At 35.5% G+C, this 6,000-nt stretch overlaps 1 protein-coding gene across 2 annotated transcripts in view; it reads left to right on the top strand.

Annotated features, from left to right (window-relative positions):
- The first annotated feature begins 4,580 nt into the window (after nucleotides 1–4,580).
- myo1ca (myosin Ic, paralog a) overlaps nucleotides 4,581–6,000 on the top strand; it is a 35,840-nt gene continuing 34,420 nt past the window's right edge. For both annotated transcript variants that reach the window (XM_073839612.1, XM_073839613.1), the window contains exon 1: nucleotides 4,581–5,045. The gene's annotated coding sequence lies outside the window, so the exon portion shown is untranslated. The remainder of the gene's footprint in view (nucleotides 5,046–6,000) is intronic.

Genomic DNA, 6,000 nt, shown 5'->3' with positions numbered 1-6,000 from the left:
ACTAGTAAGTAAACTGTGACATATTATACCCAAAATGTCTTCATACAGTGGACTCCCAGTAAAATTGATAAACATTTGGAACTAAAAATTATTAACTTTGACCTATCGACCAATTATTAACCTAATTGGTCGATAAAGTAGTAATAGTTGTGTAAATATTGTCATACTAACAGTTGTCTGAATTTTTGATTGATCAGTCAAGCCTGAAATTATTCAAACCCCTGGCAAATTCTGACTTAAAGTTACTTTTATTCAACCAGCAAGTTTTTTTTATTTATTAGAAATGACACAGACGTCTCCCAGAAGATAATAAGACGATGTACAGGAGGCATCATTGTGGAAAAAAATATTTTTCATCTTTTATTTACATTTGAACAAAAAGTGGCATGTCAAAAATTATTTATACCCTTCTCAATAATCAATAGAAAAGCCTTTATTGGCTATTACAGCAATCAAACGCTTCCTATAATTGCTGACCAGCTTTTTGCATGTCTCCACTGGTATTTTTACCCATTCATTTTTAGCGATGAGCTCCAGCTCTTTCAGGTTGGAGGGTCTCCTTGCCATCACCCTGATCTTTAGCTCCCTCCACAGATTCTCAATTGGATTTAAGTCAGGACTCTGGCTGGGCCACTGCAAAACATTAATGTTTTTGTCTTCTAACCATTTCTTCACCACTTTTGCTGTGTGGTTTAGGTTGTTGTCGTGCTGAAATATCCACTGGTGCCCAAGGCCAAATTTCTCTGCAGACTGCCTGATGTTGTTGTTGAGAATTTTGATGTATTGCTCCTTTTTTAATGGTGCCATTTACTGTGATTAGGTTTCCCGGTCCACTGGCTGAAAAACACCCCTAAAACATTAGGTTCCATTTTTTTAGCTTCTCCTTTTTTACGCCAAATGAAGGCTACATCATTGTGGCCAAACAATTACATTTTTGTTTCATCTGACCATAATACAGAAGACCAGAAGTCTACTTCTTTGTCCAGATGAGCATTTGCAAAGGCCAAGCGGGCTTTTGTGTGCCTTATCTGGAGAAGTGGTGTCCTCCTTGGTCTGCGTCCGTGGAATCTAGCGTTGTGCAGTGTCCGTTGGACTGTCTGCCTTGAGATGTTGCCATCAGCAGAGCCCAGGTTCATCAGGATGGCCTTGATGGTGATGCTTGGATTCTTTTTTACCTCTCTCACTATCCTCCTGGCCAGCACAGGTGTCACTTTTGGCTTCCGACCACGTCCTTTGAGATTTGTCACAGTGCGGAACGTCTTGTATTTTTTTAATAATACTTTGCACTGTAGCCACTGGAACTTCAAAACATTTAGATATGGTCTTATAGCCCTTTCCTGACTTGTGAGCAGCCACAATGCGCAGCCGCAGGTCATCAGTGAGCTCTTTTGTCTTAGCCATGACTGTCCACAAACCAACAGCAGAAAGCTTCTGTTTTTCACCTGTTGAGCTGATTAAAACAGCTGTTTCCAATGAATCAGGGTAATTAGGATGCTTTAGAACAGCTTGGACTATTTGGAATGGTATAGAACTTTGGATTTTCCCATAGACTGTGACAGTTTGCAAAGGGTATGAATAATTTTGGACATGCCACTTTTTGTTCAAATGTAAATAAAAGCTGAGAAATATTTTTTTTTTCCACAATGATGCCTCTTGTACATTGTCTTATTATCTTTTGGGAGAATTTCCGGTCAAAAAAAAAACTTGCTGGTTGAATAAAAGTAACTTTAAGTCAGAATTTGCCAGGAGTATGAATAATTTTGGGCTTGACTGTATCTTTCTTTCAAAGTTATCTGACATTATCAAGATGAATTAGTTCTGACACAGTTTAATTTTTATTGTCATATTTTATTACAATTTTTCTAAACTATAGCGAATAAACTGTGATATGTGAGATATGTTGAAGGTGTCTAAATAAATTTTGGTTTGACTGTCTGTACTCATTTGGACAGAATTGTGACGTAAACTAATAATAAAGGTGAGACGAAAGTATAGTGCATTAAACATGTTCATTGTATACTTAGCAAACAGTCTATCAGCTTATTTTATGTTAAACAAATTTGCAATTAAGTGTTTTTGTTTTCACAATTTTTAATTTCCTCTGTTGACATTTAATGTGACACTCTGAGTGTGACCATTACACTATATATATTAATATTGTTTGCCTTTATAGCCTTTATAGACTCATTACAGACTATACCTTTGTAGTTAATCAGTAATCATTTTTCTTTCTCATGCCAAGTCACTTCTGCTGTGCTGTTGTAGCAGAACACAAACACTTGAACAGCTCATTTATTAATCGGAAGAGAGTGAGGTGAGATTTGCCACACTTAATCTTTGGTGCCCCAAGTTGGGCGAAATGAGGGATAAAACTAACTTTTTAACTTTTAGGAAGCATTTATATAATTAAGCTATATGTTGTAAACTGAGTAACACTTTTTTAATTTTTTATTTTATTTTATTAAAAATATTTTAACCATGAAGAAACATGAGGGAAAATTCTATCCACCATTTCCTGTAAGAGCGCACGGCTCTTGAATTTATACATGTACAGTCGTGGCCAAAAGTTTTGAGAATTACATAAATATTGGAAATTGGAAAAGTTGCTGCTTAAGTTTTTATAATAGCAATTTGCATATACTCCAGAATGTACTCCACATATACTCCACATTGTTATTCTTCTCATTATTTCCCAATATTGGCTGCACCAGTCTCGCTCATAGACTTACTTTCGCGTTGAAGAATGGATTCTATGGATTCTATTTGTTGATATACACTGCTGCTTAAAAGTTTGGGATCAGTAAGATCTGTAATGTTTTTTTAAAAACTCTTATGCTCATTAAGGCTGCATTTATTTGATCAAAAATACAGAAAAAATTTAATATTGCAAAATCTTATTACAATATAAAATAATGGTTTTAATTTTATGCTTTAAAATATTGTTTATTCCTGTGATGTAAAACTGAATTTTCATCAGCGGTTACTCCAGTCTTAAAGGTCACATGATCCTTCAGAAGTCATTCTAATATGCTCATTTATTATTACAATTATCAATGTTGAAATAAGTTGTGCTGCCAAATATTTTTTGGGAACATGTGATTCTTTTATTCAGTATTCTTTGATGAATAACGTGATGAAGAACAACATTTATTCAAAATATAAATTCTAACAATGCAAATCTATGCTATCATTTTTATTTATTTAACACATCCTTGGTGAATAAAAGTATTAATTTTGTTCAAAAAAAGAAAGAATAAAAATGTACTGACCCCAAACTTTTGAACAGTAGTGTGTATTGTTAGAAAACCTTTCTATTTAAGTAAATGCTGTTCTTTTTGACCTTTTATTGAAAAGTAAAGAATCCTGAAAAAAAGTATCACAGGTTCCAAAAAAATATTAAGCAGCACAACTGTTTTTAACATTAGTAATGATGAAAATTCAGCTTTGCATCACAGGAATAAATTATGTTTTAAAGTATATTAAAATAAAAACAATTCATATTGTAATAACATTTTGCAATATTACAGTTTATTTCTGTATTTTTTTATTAAATAAATGCAGCCTTGATGAGCATTAGAGACTTATTTTATTTTTCTATTTGCTTAAATACCTTAAAGCACTTAAACCCCAGCAATCGCTACCTTACTCTATCATGCAAAAAAAAAAAATGTGATCACTTAAAAACTGCACTGTTACACAAGTTAACTACCGGCTCATCTTACCTTACTCTCCTCTATGTATTAATGAAAGTTTTCTTTTATTATTTTTTAAAGAATATTTATTATTTAAAGTATTTCCAGTAAAGAATATCAATTGTTAACATCTCAGATGCCTTATTGTAGTCAAACGACAGTAACGTTCTGCTGCTGAGTGAACATAGAAGTGAAAAACCACTTGAACATTATAAGGAAGAGGTGGGAGCAAAAGGGAAAGAGGTGAGAAACGTTATAAATAAAGGTATGCAGTATGCTTAGGATGTCTGTGTTTTGTCTTGTAAAAGAGCCTCGGCAGTTGTGTGGCTGGTCACGCAAACCCTAAGATAAAAATTTTACAGTGTTTCCTTTAGTTTTTAGTAGCTTGTCACTTGAATAATGCCAACTGCATGGGCAAGGAAAACTGTTTAGAGGCAGATGGATGTCACGACACGGGCAGACACTGCTTTATGTTTCATCATTTGTCTTGGTGTTAGTATGTTAACATACAAAAATCCCCAAAATCTGCTACTATTTGAGCAAATCCTGCACTGATCCATGCATACAGAAACTACAAGCTAAGCAGCGAGCCACAAATCTTGTGTGTATTCTGGAAAGCTAAAAAAAAACAGTCAGCAAACGTTTAGGTCATATTCACTGCAGTGCAGTGTGGATGTCTTGGGGAGGCGGAACTGTACTGTAGCCTACTGTATATTGTTGTAGTAGTATAATAATGAAAAACACTGTTCTGCATAATTCATTTACAGACAGCAGGGGGCACCAGACTGTTTCTTAACACATACATCCCAAATTACTATTTGGTGGTTTGGGTGTTCTTTTGAGCTTGATATGTGTATACATTATTGTAATCACTGCAGTAGACCGTTCCCCTCTACATTTTAACGGAACGTTTGAGTCCTTGAGATGTTCTGGCGCGCCAAAGGCTGGACTGAAAATGGGAAAGCATCTGAAAAAACAATTATTTTGTGGGGTGTGTGCGACCCTCGGGCACGGCACTTTCCCATTGTTTTAACCACTCATCTGCGGGACAGGAATTCCACAACGGGACCCACCCACCGGTCATGCTAGTCGTGTTCATAGAATATTTAACAAATGTATTAGTTTTTTGTTGTTGCTGGGTTTTATTCCTCTTTCTTCTGTTAAGTCAGTTATATGGTCGCGCCACAGGTGGGCTGTGCTCTCTACACCTGTCTACGGGAATGACATGTGATGCCCGTGAAGCCTCACTGAAGCGAAACGGACCGTAGCGCGTCCTCCCTACACACCACAAACGTGACCTTTGGGTGGACTTGAGGCTGTTGTGTTTTTGAAACTAGATCGGGAAACTTACAGGTAAGACAGATGGCTTCTAAATGTATCTAGTAATATTTCCAGCTACTCTGGAGACTTCAGTTTTTGCATGCCTTCTGAATTTATCAAAATCGATGTAGTTCGTCGGGTGTCAGTTTAACGACTCTCAACCGCGTCCAAGCGGCAGTTTGCTTTCTCTTATTTCTAAACGTTTTGTGGCAAGAGTAGTTAGGAGTGAACAGTAATTACACCTTTGTTTAATTAGGTTACGTTATGTTCCACCAAACCTATAGAATCGCATGTACATCATTAATTTAAGGCACCCCCAAACTTTTTGGAGGTGTGAATTACACCCAACGATTTTACAGTCAAAAGTTTACATACACCTTGCAGAATCTGCAAAATATTCATTATTTTACAAAAATAAGAGGGATCATGCAAGGGGATCGTAAAAAAATGACCTCATTCAAAAGTTTACGCAGAATTGATTCTTAATACTGTTGTTACCTTAATGACCCACAGCTGTTGTTTTGTTTAGTGATAGTTGTTCATGAGTCCCTTGTTTGTCCTGAACAGTTAAACTTTTTCTTCAGAAAAATCCTTCAGGTCCCACTTTTTTTTTTTTTTTTTTTTAGCATTTTTGTGTATTTGAACCCTTTCCAACAATTACTGTATGCTTTTGAGATCCAAATTTTCATACTGAGGACAACTGAGAGACTCATATGCAACTATTACAGAAGGTTCAAACACTCACTGATGCTTCAGAAGCAAGCACGATGCATTAAGAGCCAGGGATGTAAACTTTTGAACCGAATGAAGATGTGTAGTACATTTTTATTTATTTTGCCTAAATGTAGTTTTCTTTTTCATTGAGTACTGCCCTTCAGAAGCTACAAAAGGTTAAAGATACAGATAAAATTCAAAATGTTTTAACCATAGTAGAAACTCCTACATAGCATATCCCATCTGCTGCCTCGTTTTTTTTTTAAGATAAACT

This window comes from Garra rufa, chromosome 5 (assembly GCF_049309525.1).
Source record: "Garra rufa chromosome 5, GarRuf1.0, whole genome shotgun sequence".
Classification (NCBI taxonomy): domain Eukaryota; kingdom Metazoa; phylum Chordata; class Actinopteri; order Cypriniformes; family Cyprinidae; genus Garra; species Garra rufa.
This window is presented reverse-complemented; position numbering and strand designations above follow the sequence as displayed.